This window comes from Microtus pennsylvanicus, chromosome 7 (genome assembly GCF_037038515.1).
Source record: "Microtus pennsylvanicus isolate mMicPen1 chromosome 7, mMicPen1.hap1, whole genome shotgun sequence".
Lineage (NCBI taxonomy): Eukaryota > Metazoa > Chordata > Mammalia > Rodentia > Cricetidae > Microtus > Microtus pennsylvanicus.
The window spans coordinates 64,571,564-64,586,903 of record NC_134585.1 but is presented as its reverse complement, the minus strand read 5'-3'; the positions used below and the strand labels follow the sequence as shown (position 1 = coordinate 64,586,903).

The window sequence follows — 15,340 nt, the reverse complement described above, 5'->3', positions numbered from 1 at the left end:
CTCTTGACCAAGGGGAGCCTCCCGTACTATCTAGAATTCCTGAAAGTTCCAGAGAGCTGCAGGGCACTCTTGGCTTCCCGGAAGCACAGCCTGGAAAAGGCTGCATGGTGCTGCCTGCTACGCATGCTGGTTCTTCCGATTTTTAAACTGTCCACACCCACAGCACTGAATAGAGAGGCTGGACCACTTCACTGTTTCCCAGTTGGGTTAAAACCGCCGGAAGCTGCCTTTCACACACTCATTTTAAGTTGGTCAGACTGAATAGAATCTTATGTCCAAAGGAAAGAAAATATTTCTCTGATCTCTGCTCTTGTTTACATACCAGTCTATAGTTTGTTCTTGAATATAAGTTTTGAAACATTATGAAATAACATAGCCACCCAGCTAGAACATGATAGATTATATAAATCAGCCAGCCCACATGTAAAACAGATTCTTTTTATTCTGGTTTATAAGATCTCAAGAATTTGAAAATTTAAATATACAGAGAAATTATTTAGACACTTCATTAGAAAGTATGGACAAAAATAATAAACCATCTATCATATGAGAGCAGAGCGTTGAACTGAAAGAAAACAAACTTGAACTGTTCCCTGAAACTGTCAGGAGCCCTTAGGGCCTGAGAATTGGAGTTTCCTGCCAGTCACATAATGAGGGTGCCCCCACTAGGGATACACACTAGACACACAGCTTTGCATTTAAAAGTTTATTTCCAATCTGAACATAAAGTCTCACGGAACAGAAATAGTCTTGATTGTTTGTTATGCGTACATATGGTTTAACTGTCATTAGATTTGATGGATTGGACTTGATGAACTGTCTCAAATCCTTTCACGGAATGTGAGACGCCTTACTGGAGCAGGCGAGCGATAATGTTGGAGTCCCATTGCTTTAGCAAAGCCGCCAGGGAACACAGAAGCACAGGCAGAGGAGCTTCCCAATCCTGTCACAGGAAAGGGACTGACCGACCTCTGTCACTCAAAGTGGAGTCTGGTTCTTCAGGATCAGACTGACTGGGCTTCAGGGTTCCTGGAAAATGACCTCAGGAGAGTTAGATACTGTGATAGGAGATACAGAGTTCCATGTTACACCCTTTAATACGTAGAGGAACAGGGCTGTATGTAGAGGGGCTTCTAGTCCCTACTGGTGAGAGCTTAGGCGCAGGATGCTGCGTCTATAGGTGGAGAATTTCTGAACAGAGCTCTGCAGAATTCAGAACACAGTGGACTTCAACAGCAGCAGTGAAGAGAACATCCCAGCGCGGGAGTGTACGTGGTTCCTACTACTTTCTAAAGACCATCACAGCCCAGGAACTGAAAGTGTCTGGACTTTTAAACCTTAGGTTTCTGTGAGGGAGTGCAAACTGGGGTAGGCAGGTTCTCTGCTGAACCCAGAGTACAGTCAGCTGTGACGTCATCACCATCAGGTGAGGGCAGCAGGAGGCTCCACCTGCTTTTCAGGCTCATCAGTCCCTGGCTCCTTCTTACGATTCTTTCAAAGCTCACATGTTTGAGGATAGACTCCAGGTTAATCTGCCATCTGGATTAACCCCAAACCAATTCGGTTAGGAGCTTCGACTGCATCTGGAAAATTCCTCTGAGAAAATAATGTAACTACCACTGACCTGAGAGACCCTCACGCTCACACATTCTGCCCCCAGCAGAGAGAACCGGACATACAGCTTGGGTGACCTCACTCCCTGAGACCCAGCAGCACTGCTCAAGGTACCAGCACTGCAAATAAAAATGGTCACCCTGGGTGGTAGAATTTGTCTGCTTATGCCGATGACATATATAACAATATATAATCACTATTACATATTGACAATCCAAGCGTCCATGTGATGACGCTGAAATATTTGTATTTAGGAAGGTGTGCTCACCTAGAATTTTAATTTTTAAGAATATTTGCAAAAACTCCAGACTTTAGGACAGCCAGCTTCACAGCTCTAAGTTAAACTGTTCAGCTGAGTCATTTAGAACTACAACCTCAGACAGAAATCTTGCTCAGAGCACTGATGAGAATCTGAGTTCTGACACACCGTAAGTTCATTTACCAGGTTTATGAGAATAAGAAGGTCTTACGAGGTCTGTTAAATTAGATGATTGATGCACTTAAAAAAAGAAACAAAAATAAATTACATTAATGAAGGTGGTTAAATATTAAGGGACTCAATTAAGTTGGACTTTAAATTAAAAGAATTACCCCAAAGTAATTGCAAATTTTCAAATTTATGAATGTGTTAATAATAACCACAAACTATTGCATAAACATGAGAAACATTTTATACCAAAATAACCTTGAAGAGTTTTTTCGAGGCATAAACACTGCCTCTGAGAACATAAAACACTCACATTTAACAAGTGTGGTGTTGCTGCTGGGCGTGTGCCACCTGAGTTCTCCAGCCTGACCTTAGAACCGTAGTCAGTGCCCAGAACCCACCCAAGGAAGCTGGACATCACGGTACACGTCTGTCATCCCAGCCCTGAGAAGACGGAGACGGGCAGAACCTTGGGGCTTGCTAGGCGGCAAGTCTGGCCTAATTGTCTACCTCTAGACCAGTGAGAGGCCATGCCTCAAAAACCAAAGTGAACGGCTCCTAAGAAAGATACCTGAGGTTGTTCTCTGGCCCCCAAACACATGAACACACACATATCACCTAACATACATAAACACGTACACAGTGAATTAAACAAGATGCATTACTGGGATAAAGCACTCGGGCCACAGGTTCCCCTGCTGTACACGCACACCACCCTCAGCCCTTAGTGCCATTTAGGTCGTTACCTTCTTAGGCACAAATGTTTATTTAAAGAAATATGCCAAGGGCAACACAGTGAAGTACGGGGGCAGGGGCAGTTGCTCTCCTCCCGAGTTGACCAGACGGTAGCTGGAGGGAATCAAGAGCACCACACCATTTCAGTCCTTAAGAAATCTAGGCACAGGAGGTGGGGGAGCAGCACGAGGCTCCAAGGGTTTTGTATAACCATGTTCCTGTGCCAGCATCTCAGGCCAAAAAAAACTGAGCGGAGTTTAAAACAGTAGAGGAAGGAGAGGCGGAACATTCCCTGTGGGCTCAGTGTGCCTGCTGTCCCAGCAGGGAGGAATGCAGTCTGTCTGGGCAGAAGTTGAGCAGAAAGCCCAGAGGACAACAGACCCCATGACCCCGTGCTTGACTTGTGACGGTACGTTGGGGAATAGAGACCAATTCACATTTCCTGGTGCCTCCAGGAAACATTGAAGATTAAAAACTGTTTCCAAAAAAGAAAGAGAGAGGAAAGAAAAGAAAGCTGTTTCCAAGAAAATATGAAATAGATTATTCTGAATATATAATATATTACCCTGTTATCTCCTGCTCTTTGTTTCTCAGGTAGGCCAGTCCCTGAGTCTCTGTTCCTGTAGTCGTCCTCCCATTATTAGTGTGTCATCAAGTTTCTTGGGAACAAAAGAAAGATGTGGGCACACTTGAATGCATGCCTGTTTGCGTGCATGCCTGTGTGCATGCATGCCTGTGTGCGTGCATGCCTGTGTGCGTGCATGCTTGTGTGTGTGCGTGTGCATGTGCATGCGTGTGCGTGTGTGTGTGCGTGCGTGTGTAACAAAAGCAAGAGGAATTGAATACAAGAATAAAGAATCAGAGACTGGCTGACCTGAGAACCAAGGAGGGGGAGATAACAGGGCAATATTCAATTTAGTAAGTATTTATTGAGGACCCACAGGGAGCATGGCAACCCACTGGGAACTAAGTGGAAGCAAATTCAATTCTCTCCAGCTCTGAAGAGCTGGAAAACACAGCTAGGGATCTGCCTCAGAGACTGCTGGTGTGGGGACCAGGAGACCCACGGGGCTCCATGAGCACCAGGCCCTATCCTGACTTTCCCAGACTAACTAGGGGAACGGGGGTGGGGCTGGTATGAAGGACAGGACAGGACAAGACTCTGGCTTCCTCGTTGCCACTGAATACGCAAATGTGAAAGAGACAAAGATGGAGACTTCCATTATGCTCCCTGCTGCTTCGTACTTAGGGTACTGGCTGTTAAAGGACCCTATAATATTAGCTGAGTATTTCTTTACGAGAAAAATCTGTAATCTCAAAATAAAAATTAGAAACATTAAGATTTAAAGGAGATTGATAGCAAGATAATATATTTCTCCTATGCTGACATATAATGTGCAGAATTTTAGTTTTAAATCTCTGATTCATAAAATGTAGTCTAGAAACTCAGTCTCAGGAGTATCAGAGGAAATGACACGTGTCTAACATTTTTGCAAGGGGAAGACAAATCATTGAAGTGTCACTCTCTGTCTGTGGGTACACACCGTTACTCACCAGCTGTCTAGTAAAGTACAGAAAGGCCCGTGGGGAAGCCATTCATTTTTGCAAAAAACAAAAGAGAGTTGAGATTTCTGTGTGGGTCAGATGGAAATGTGAACCCAAAGCTGTGCTGTGATGGTCCAGACTGAGGGGCAGAGACTCACTTGGAAAAACCAAGGGAGGTGAAATGGGAGCCACAGCTCCTGGAACAGAAAGGGATCAATCAGTGCAGCAGATGTAGCACTTCGTGCGGGCACAGCACGGGTCTCTGGTGTGCCAGCAGACAGCATGGCACTGCGGGGACCAGAGCATCTGACTATGCCAGTGTGAGGTGGAGCACCAGGATGGAAGGGTCACACTGTGGGCAGCAAAGAGGCCCACAGCCATGCCTGGTGAGCCAACACTCAGGTGATGTCACCCGCTCTAGGGATGCAGCACAGCAGCACAGTGTCCCAAGGGCAGTCACAGTTCACCAGATCAGGAGAACCACTGCTGGCTTTTATACACAAAAGCTCACTTTGTGATTGCTTTCTTGTCTATTATATACATCCCTGTTTGGAGTGTAGGTATCACACCACCCACAAAAGCTCTGAATCAGCTCAGTTAATTACTGCAAGATCTGTAAAAAGGAGATGAAGGTGGAATTCAGTCCACCAGAATTGTTAGGATGCTGTTTAGTCCCTAGAGCACGGCGAGTGGTCAGTCGTAGTCACTGATCTTACTCAGTTTGAAAATGAGTGTATTAGTCAGGGTTCTCTAGAGTCATGGCACTTATGGAATGAATCTCTCCTCACCTCTCTAGTTTATTAGAAGTGTAACCAAAACATATATCCATATAGTTCCACAGGGTCAGAAACATAAAGTCAGTTATTCACTAGAATGTACAAACTCTCATGAGTGTGTGTGTGGTTGTGTGTGTATGTGTATGTGTGTGCATATATATATGGAAATTCATTGGAATGACTTACAGGCTGCAGTCCAACAACGGCTAGCTGTGTTGTGACTGGAATGGAAAGTTCAAGAGTCTAGTAGCTGCTCAGTCCCCTGAGGCTGGGCATCTCAGCTGGTCTTCTGTGTGTGCTGGAGTACGGAAGAACTCGGCTCCAATGCCAGTGAGGAATGGATGTGCTGACAGGAGAGAGAGCAAGCAGACGAAGAATGAGGGAACGGGAGCCCTCCCTTCCACCATGCCTTTATACAGGCTCCCAGCAGAAGGTGTGGCCAGACTAAAGGTGTGTCTTCCCACCTCCAGATGTGTCATCTGGCCTGAAGACCGAAAATGTGACCTCCATTTAGGGATTGCACTTCATTCCAGACATAGTCAAACTGACAACCAAGAATAGCCGCTACAACAAGTTTGCTACAAGTGTGACAAAATTTTGACCCCAAACATTTGGGCAAAAATTGCAAAGATGGAAACTCCATCTGTCATGTGCACTGTCTGCAGAATGACACGACATTAATAAATCTTCAAGAAAGAACGCCAATCTCATTCACAAGCACTAATTGTATCCTACGTCGTGTGTCCATGGTACTTCAGGATCCTGGAGAAGAGCAGTCCAGAAAGCATCTTTTCCCTCCCTTCCTTCACACAACCACACGTTAGGCTAAAGATCCTTGCAATTCCCTGGTGAACAAAACTGTTGACAAGCAGGCTGGTGAGCTGGATTGACAGGTACACTTCCCAAGCAGAATGTGAGAGGGAGGGGAACATACCGTGATATCTGGTAAGCTGAACTAGTGCCTTAGAAATCAATGACACCACCTAGGGTTTTAGTGAGGAAGCTGATTATAGTCATTTTCTCCAAGTGCACAGTCAGGCCAAGACGTGGGTAATCTGACCTTTAATCCACTCACTCTATCCCATTTTACCCAGGCTCGGGTTGGCATTTGCATTTAAACGCTCTGTGTCCATCAGGATCCCTCCATCTGACCTTCTTCCACCTGGAGGGCATCTCTCAATTAGTTACTAGCATTTCTACCTTCCTGCACTATTAGAGAGCAGCAATGGCTCGAACTTCCTGGATCCCTATGCTCCATCCTGTTTTCCATCAGCAGGAGCTCCTCTATAGGGTGGAAGCCCAACCTTGCTTCTTGTTTGAAATATGGTTCTAGAAGTATTCAAACTTCTCTGAATCTCTCCTAGGTGGAGTGACTGCATAGAGTCAGAAACATTCAGCCAGTTATTTATGAAGACTGCACATGTGTCTCGCATTTTGTCAGTCTGGAACTACGGATTTAAAAAGACAAAGACTGTGAAAACGGCCAATGGAAGTGCTCAGAACCACAATGAGCGTCAGACACAGAGCTGCCGTGTCCTTGCGAACCTTTGAGCTCGTCTCACTCAGAAGGTAGGAGTGGCCTTGTGTAGAGAAAAAGAGTGAACAATGTGACCTAAGTGATCTCGGGCTGTGACAGAAGTGGGAGGGGCGGCTGCAGAGAGCCTTTCTAAACAGCTTCACAAGGGTTGCTTGGGAACATACCTCTGATGGCATGAGCGCACATTTCAAGTTAGAGATGTGGCAGGTGGCCATTTGGAATCCAGTACTGTGTTTACAGCAGAGAAGCTGAGTCAGAAATAAGGACACACACCTTGTCTACTGTCTGAAGGAAATATGGAGATCCAGGGTCAAATTCTGCTTTTGTCTCAAACATCTCCAACCTTGTGTTCTTATGATAACAGCTAGTCTGACTGAGCTGCCAGCACCCTCTAGTGGCCTATGTATTGATGAGCCATCCAATTCTGCAGCCTTTTCCTAACTTCCCAGGGGCACTGGGCTTTCTAGAATAGCTGCCTGTTGTAATGAGGGCCAGCTTGTTCGTCCCGGCCACTTGGCTAACTTAGCCCTGAAATAACCACACAGAAACTGTATCAATTAAAACATTGCTTGGCCCATTAGCTCTAAATTCTTATTGGCTAACTCTTATACCTTAGTTTAACCCATTTCTACTAATCTGTGTATCACCACATGGCAGTGGCTTACCAGCTAAGTTTTGGCAGCATGTCTTACTCTGGCAGTGGATCCATGGTATCCCCTGACTCCACCCTTCTTCCTCCGAGCATTCAGTTCAGTTTTTCCTGTCTACCTAAGTTCTGCCCTATCAACAGGCCAAGGCAGTTGCTTTATTAACCAATGAAAACAACACATAGACAAAAAGACCTCCTACACCAGCTGCCCCATTCAGTGATCATCAAGACATTGGGAGTGCACAGTTCCCTCTGCTTTGAGACGCTGATGTGAACAGGTCATGACCACCATTTAGATGGTCTATGCAACAAGAGTTTGCCTACAAGCATGATTAATCAATCCTCGGGGTGGGAGGAGCTTTGTTGGAAGTTTGGCACAGAACTGATGGCAGAAAAGAACTCCTGGAAGGAGTAATGGACTCAGCAAGAAGATGGAATTTCACATGACAGTTAACAGGAGAAGGGATTTGCATGAAGATAGATCAGCGTGGGTTATTTGTAGGATTGAGAATAATTCCTTCTAGAAGCATCAACAATTGGTACTGAATCAATAGGTCGACAGTGACTCTTTCTCAGGGAGTCTACCCAATACACCTAGTGAGGGTCTTCCTTCCTTCCTTTCTTCCTTCCTTCCTTCCTTCCTTCCTTCCTTCCTTCCTTCCTTCCTTCCTAATACCATCCACAGTTTCTCCTCCCTCCTCTCCTTCCACTCCCTCCCCCCAACCTCCCTTCTAACCTTCCCCCCACCAAGGTATGGGAAGTCCTTCTGTCTATGTGTTGTTTTTATTGGCTAATGAATAAATCTGTTTTGGCCTGTAGCTTAGTAGAGCAAGGCAGAAATTCCATGCAGAGAGAGGAGGAAAGAAGGCAGAAGCCATGTAGTCGCCACAGGAGATAGACACCCCCAGTGGAGCCCACTGGAACTTTGCTGGTAAGTCATGACCTTGTGGTGATGCACAGATTAATGGAGACGGGTTAGTTTAGGATATAAGAGCTAACTAGGAATACACTTAAGCAAACAGTATTGCAAATAACATAGTTTCTGTGTGATTATTTCAGGTCTGGGCACCCAGGAACAAATGAACAGCCTCTGCTTACACCCCCATTCCACTCCTCTGTGTCCATACAGAAGGGGTAAGGCCCATGGGAGTCAATAAAGCATGGCATATCAAATTGAGTCAGAACCAAGCCTCTCCCCCTTGCAACAAGGCTGGGCAAGGCATTCTACCATAGGGAATAGGTCCCAAAGAGCCAGCTCATGTGTCAGGGACAGGTCCTAGTCCTACTGCTAGGACTAGGTACCCCACAAACAGATCAAGCTACACAACTGTCACCCAGATTCACAGGGCCTAAGTAAGTTAAATGTCAGTTCCCTAGCTGTTGGTCCAGAGTCTGTGAGCTCCCACAAGCTCAGGTTGGCTGTCTCTGGATTTTCCCATCATAATCTTGATGCCCCTTGCTCATATAGCCCCTTCTCTGTCTCTGTAACTGAACCCCTAGAGTTCAGTCCAGTGCTTAGCTGTATATCTCTGCATCTGCTTCCATTAGTTACTGGATGAAGGCTCTATGATGATAATTAGGGTAGTTACCAGTCTGATCACAGGAGAAGGCCAGTTCAGGTACCCTCTCCAAGATCGCTAGGAGTCTTAGCTGGGGTCATCTTTGTGGGTTCTTGGGAGTTTCCCTGGCACTGAATAAAGGCCCTGTTGGAGGAGGCTGATTGTTTGTTCCCAGCTGCCCAGTATTGAAATAATCACACAGAAACTATATTATTTGCAATACTGTTTGGCCAATACCTTAAGCGTATTTCTAGCTAGCTCTTATATCCTAAACTAACCCATCTCTATTAATCTGTGCATCATCACAAGATCATGGCCTACCGGCAAAGTTTCGGCAGCTCTGAGAGAGGCATCTGTCTTTTATGGTGGCTACATGGCTTCTCCCTGACCCCATCTACTCCCTCTATATATCTCTTCCATCCTGGTTATATTCTGTTAAGCCATTGGCTGAAAAAAGCTTATTTATTAACCAATGGCAATAAAACATTCATAGCATACAGAGGGGAATCATCTATTCCCGAGAGAATTTTGAGCACCAAAGACACTCCACTTGGAGCTTGTTTTCTTCTTGGCAAAACTGGCCTTTGGGCAAGGAACTGCCTATGCCTCAACCACTATGTCCTATGTCCCATTTCTTAATTGTTGATCTCAGTGTCTGTACTACTCATGTTATATTTAGGAAGTAGTCCCCTGTGCCAGTATATTCAAGGTCACTTCCCACTTTCTCTTCTATTAGCTTCAGTGTAACTGAATTTATGTTGAGGTTTTTGATCCACTTGGACTTGAGTTTTGTGCAGAGCAATAGATATGGATCTATTTGATTCTTCTACATGCCGCCGTCCAGTCATGCCAGCTCCATTTGTTAAAGATGTTTACTTTTTTCCACTGTATATTTTGGGCTTCTTTGTCAAAATCAGGTGTTCATAGGTGTGTGGATTTATGTCAGGGTCTTCTATTTGATTCCATTGATCCATATGTCTGCTTTTATGACAATACCAAACTGTTTTTATTACTATAGATCTACAGTGAAGCTTATACTTCCAGAAGTTCTTTTATATACAGGGTTGTTTTAGCTATAGTGAGATTTTGTTTTTCCATATGAAGTTGAGTATTGTTCTTTTGAGGTCTGTGAAGGGTTGTGTTGGGATTTTGATGGGGACTGTATTGAATCTGTAGATTGTTTTGGTAGGATTGTCATTTTTACTATATGGATCCTACCTAGCCAAGAGCATGGAGAGCTTTCCATTTTCTGGAAATCAATATGGTGGTTTCTTAGAAAATCGAGACTCAATCTACATCAAGAGCAAGCAATACCACCCTTGGGCATACACCCAAAGGATGCTCAATCATACCACAAGGACACTTGCTCAACTATGTTTATAACAGCATTATTTGTAATAGTCAGAACCTGAAAACAACTTAGATGTCCCCTTAACTAAAGAATGAATAAAGAAAATGTATGCTTACACTGTGGAGTATTACTCAGCTGTAAAAAATAATGACAACATGAAATTTGCAGGCAAATGGATGTAACTAGAGAAAATCATCCTAAGTGAGGTAGCCCAGAACCAGAAAGACAAACAAGCCCGATTGCCTTACCTCATACCCAAAATCCAGTTGATTCTCCTGTCTGGAAATCCTGGTCCCCATTACTGTCATTCTCACTAGGCAAAGATCACTATCTCCCTGAATTCTCCATTACACATGGCTTCCCTGAGGCTCCCTGTGAGCAGTCATCTTCTGTGCAGCATCTGTGGGCTGTGTGTGCACAGCTGACAGCATGCCCCTCAAGAGTGTCTGTTTCCTACCTGTGTCCAGTCTCAGTCTGGGGATCCAGTGTAGTGCATTAAAGGTAAGACCAGACCTCGGCTCTGCCACGTACAGTGGTGCTGGGGCAAGGCACTTACTGGTGTAGCTTAGTGTTATTACTTATAAAATAGAGATAACAGCCCCTGCCTGCCTCATAAAGTCTTCAGATTGATGTATATAAAGTACTGTGAGCAGGATTTGGTTTCTAGGGGATGTTATCTATAAGAATTGGCTCCAACTCCAGCCATGTCCTGTTAGGACACCATGTCTCAGCTGTGTTGGTTGCCCAGGTCCAGCACAGTACCTGGCCAAGAGGATATGTGGAATGATGTGTATTTAAAAGCACAATGGCTTAATATTTGCCTTGTTGGTTGCTTTGCTTGGTAATTTCTGAATCCCTCTGACTTACCTTCCCAAAGCCCATGCACTCAAGTTTTCTTTCTATGATAACTGTCACTGACCCTTCACTCACACAATAAAAGATTATTAAACAGCGGTGTATGCGACATGCTGGATTGTGAAGATGCATCTGAAAAGAGGACAGATTCCATCTTCAGGACACAGGCATTGAGTAAGAGCACACTAGTTATCTGGTCATGAACATGGCATACAAATTAGGGACTTCGAGGGTCAAGAAACTTTGCTAATACATGGACAATGAGACACTCAAAACCAGAGCACTATCACAGAAGCCATGACAGACCTAGATGGCGTGGCTACATAGGCTGTCCTGCAGCAGAAAGAAAGTCGGAGTGCACAGGTCTTGTTCTTTGTGTCTGGGTACCCGCAACAGCTGTCTGATTGTTACACAAATTTGCCTTATCCACAGCTCTCAGACATGCTGTTATGATGCTTCTCGGAGCAAGAGCCCTTCGTGGTTGTGTGTGGAACAAGGACCTGGTCAGAGTCCTGGTTCACCTCCTTTGCCATCCCTATGTGTGCTGAGCATAGCTATTTTGACCTTCATAATACTCCCCCACACACTACTCCTTTCCTCACCTTTTACTTGGGTTGTTTTTACCAAAACCACCTTTCATCTCTGTCCTGGCCATGCTTGAGGATTGCCCAACATTCATCTGTTCTAGGTCATTTCCTATTCTACTTTATTCTTGTCTTTTCCAGGCTATTTTCAAAGTAAGTGTGTTGTTAGTCACCGAGATGATTTCACAACTCATTCATAGATCTCGAGTCTCAGTTGAAAACACTGTCCTCATCAGCCTGAAACAGTTTACAAAGAACTGTGCTTTTGGAAGGTATTTTCCCAGAATTCTGCCAACAGGGGAAAGTGAGGTTCTGGTGGGCCTATGATTGTGGGGACATAAGGACAGCCAGTTGTGCCTTCTCATCTCTAGACGCTATCACACTTTGCTCTGACAGTGCTGTCTGTGTTCTGAACTGGAGTCACTATTTGTGTTGAGCTGTCCAGATCACACCCTGAGCAAAGATGAATGAGGCAGAGTATTCCAGCTCTAAATGTGAGAGAGAAGGAAGGAGGGAGGGACAGAGATCCTACATTATAAATCTATGACAAACCAGGGGAAGCTATCACTCCTCTGTGTAGTAAGTGACCTTTGCAGTTAGGTTGGCTTTAAACTTATATAAGGGGATATCTTTGTAAACAAACAAACAAACAAATAAATAAATAAATAAATAAATAAATAAATAAATAAAACAAAAAACACTCCCCAAAGGTTCCAGGTTTGTTTTATATCTTGCCTAGTGTTTGAGTGGAATGTTTCATTTTAAATTTTACTTCTTCCGCCCCTAGGTCATTACCATCCTGAATGGTGAAGGTTCTTCCCTCTTTACCCTGTCTCAGATTACATTCTCATGATTCATTATTATTTTACAGCTTATTACCAGCTGATCACAGCTGTGACATTTCCCTAGATACCCCAATCTCTACAATCTAAATTCAATCATTGCTCCCCCTCCCCCCTTCGTGCATTCTTCCCATCACTGAAATCTGAATGTTTCTAACCTCCACTCTCCACTGATCCCCGAGCCCCTAATTTGTTAACTTGACACCTTTCTTACTGCAGCTCAAAAGATGGCTGACCTGTTTGGAACTATTATTTATCTACTCCTCCCTTTAGGAGAAAGACCAAAACAGAACCTAAAGTTGCTTGCAAAATCCTCCCTAGACTTTTCTGTCTCCTTCTCTCTTTATATTAGCTTCCACTGTTGAACTCATATCTTAGACATGTCTATATAGGGAGGAGTATCTGGAAAATTCCCTCCCTTGTGGACACAGCTCTTACTTTTCTTTCAAGCCACCACATCCTGGTGTACTGTGGGGAATTTCCTGGGTCCGCTAAGTCCCTGAGGCCCTGCCTAGCCCTCCCTGAGCTCTAAAGTTCACCATCATACTGTGTTAAAACCAGTGCTGCTCGCTTCCCTGGATTCTACAAGCATAGGAATCACCGAGTGTCAGATGTCTATTGTCTAACATAACAGGAGTGTAACTGAGAGTTCCTGTTTTGAGGAAAAAAATATCATGCTATTAAAAACTCATAATCTCACAATAAGGAGACACATTATTTTCAGTTACAAACGTACCTTGTGGAAGTGTGGCCCAAATAAATCCTTTCCTTAACTTGATTTTAGCCATGGTCTTTTATCAAAGCAATAGGAACCCTAACTGGGACAATTATCTCATCAAGAGGTAGTCATTCCTCACACCTCCTTAGCATGACTGAAGGAGAATCTGCCTTCCTGAAGGGTGGTCCTTTGGTCCAACTGGATTAATGTTTAAGGAACACAGTTGTCTCCACCCAGAGGTAGATACAGTTCTTTTTGAAAAAGAATGGGCCTCCGGTGCTATTTTAACAGTGTGTCAACTGAAATTTCACAATTTGGGAAAGGTCTGAAACTTCACAAAGTTGATGAGAATAAAGCTGAGTAATTATGACATAGATGAAGCCATCAGAAAGAAACTGCAGAAAACTAACAGCGTGTGACAAGCCAGGTCCTCAGAACATGGAATGGCTGTGGAAATGAGGAGAAAAGTGCTCCAGCACTCATTAAAAAATTGACCAAATTCATGGTGATGCTGCATAATTTCGAGGGTGTTGCTGCGTGTTGTGATTATTCTGTCTGCTTAGTTACTCAGCTCACGCCTCACTTTCTGCCTGGTGATTTGCAGGGGTAAGGAGACAAGGCCGGGATGCAGTGTGAGAGTGGGTATCAGCCTTCCCTGCTCTCAGCTCCGCTGGAAGGCAGCCGGTGCTTGTCCCCATCAGCAAGGTAAGTGGAAAAAGCTGAACACACAGTCTCAAAGTCTGCTAGTGTAACATCTGTGTGTGTTTGCTATCTGGTTGATGGTTATCAAAGATGCAACTTACATAAAAGTGATCAAGTGCAAGAAAGAAATAACCCAGTGATTTCAAAACTCCACTAGAACTTTATTGGAAATTAATTCCTGCTGCAATAGTTAGAGGTGATTCTGATAGCTTTGTTCTGTGAAGAGCTGTGTTCGGTAGCTGAAACAGATACCACCTCTGCTTTACGCTTGGACAACCGCAGTTGCCAGGGTCTGATCACTTAGGTACCCAGAGACAGAACACAGGCCCCACCCCAGGCATGTCAATAAAGATGTTTTCCTACCGCATATCTGGCAGTAATGTAGCTCTAATTGTCATTACCATCTCACAGGACATACTCTTTTGCCTACAATTACCTGTGAAGATAAGAGATGCCAGGTTAGAACAGCTTAACTATATTTTACCCAAGTTGCTGGCAAACTCATTCCCAGCTCCATGACTCTGTTGTAGGGGCCCTCACAGCTCTCACCAGGCTGGGCATTGATGAAAGGTCAAGGGTAAATGTCTTTATTGATAGTAGAAGAACTGAAGTCACAATGGAGAAGGTCTCAGAGTATAACAAGGCATAAATTAACTAGGATTACTGGTTAATTTAAGGACCAAGGTTTTTATTTTGTATTTTCCCCTTTTTCTACATTCTTTCTGGGTATGCTATGAAGTGAACAACACCCATGCTGCATCAGAAGCGGGAGCAGCTGTGTTCAGTGACCTAAGGCCCACTGTGCTCATTTCACAGAGATGGGAACGATTACAGTGGTCCTGGCGGGAGGGAAGGAACTCTACAGATAGATTCTTTGTGCCTCCCCTGTGGTATCAGACTATTGAAATAATGGACCCCAGGAATGGGGATTTCCCCCCAAATCCTCGGGCTGGGAGCCTTGTGTAACCAGAAAGCAGGGTCACACAGCTCTGCCACACAGTTCAGACATGAGAGCAGAGTCAAAGGCGGTGGCAGGAGGGGCTGGATCTGCCAGTACAGCTTGGTTACCCTCTGTCGGAACCTAAACTCCTGATGGGACCCTAAGGATGGGTTAGGGGAGGGGCAGGCGCTGGGTTTCTTTCCAGGTTCCTCTTACGAATGAGACTATTGAATAAATCTCCTTTCTCAGCTTTTCACTATTTATCAGTTTTCTCTTGAATTGATGTATTGAGGAGGGGGAGCCAATGTTAGTATTTATTTAGGCATCTGTGCTGGCCTGCCCTTGAAGTCCTGCCTGACAGGACATGTCCTCAGTTACAGTCACTGAGAGCACCTCCTGGGCACATTGCTATGCTCCCTTTTAAAAGGTGGGCCTTGTTCACCTCCTCTCTCTTTCTCTCTCTCTCTCTCTCTCTCTCTCTCTCTCTCTCTCTCTCTCTCTCTCTC

General features: G+C 44.5%; 1 long non-coding RNA gene across 1 annotated transcript; it reads right to left on the bottom strand.

Annotated features, from left to right (window-relative positions):
- Positions 1-704: 704 nt before the first annotated feature.
- Positions 705-13,340, bottom strand: LOC142853789 (uncharacterized). The gene is made up of 3 exons (XR_012911257.1): positions 13,211-13,340; positions 6,799-6,919; positions 705-1,029 (listed from the first exon to the last, which is right to left on the bottom strand). It is a non-coding gene; the product is annotated as an uncharacterized LOC142853789 (long non-coding RNA).
- Positions 13,341-15,340: the final 2,000 nt, after the last annotated feature.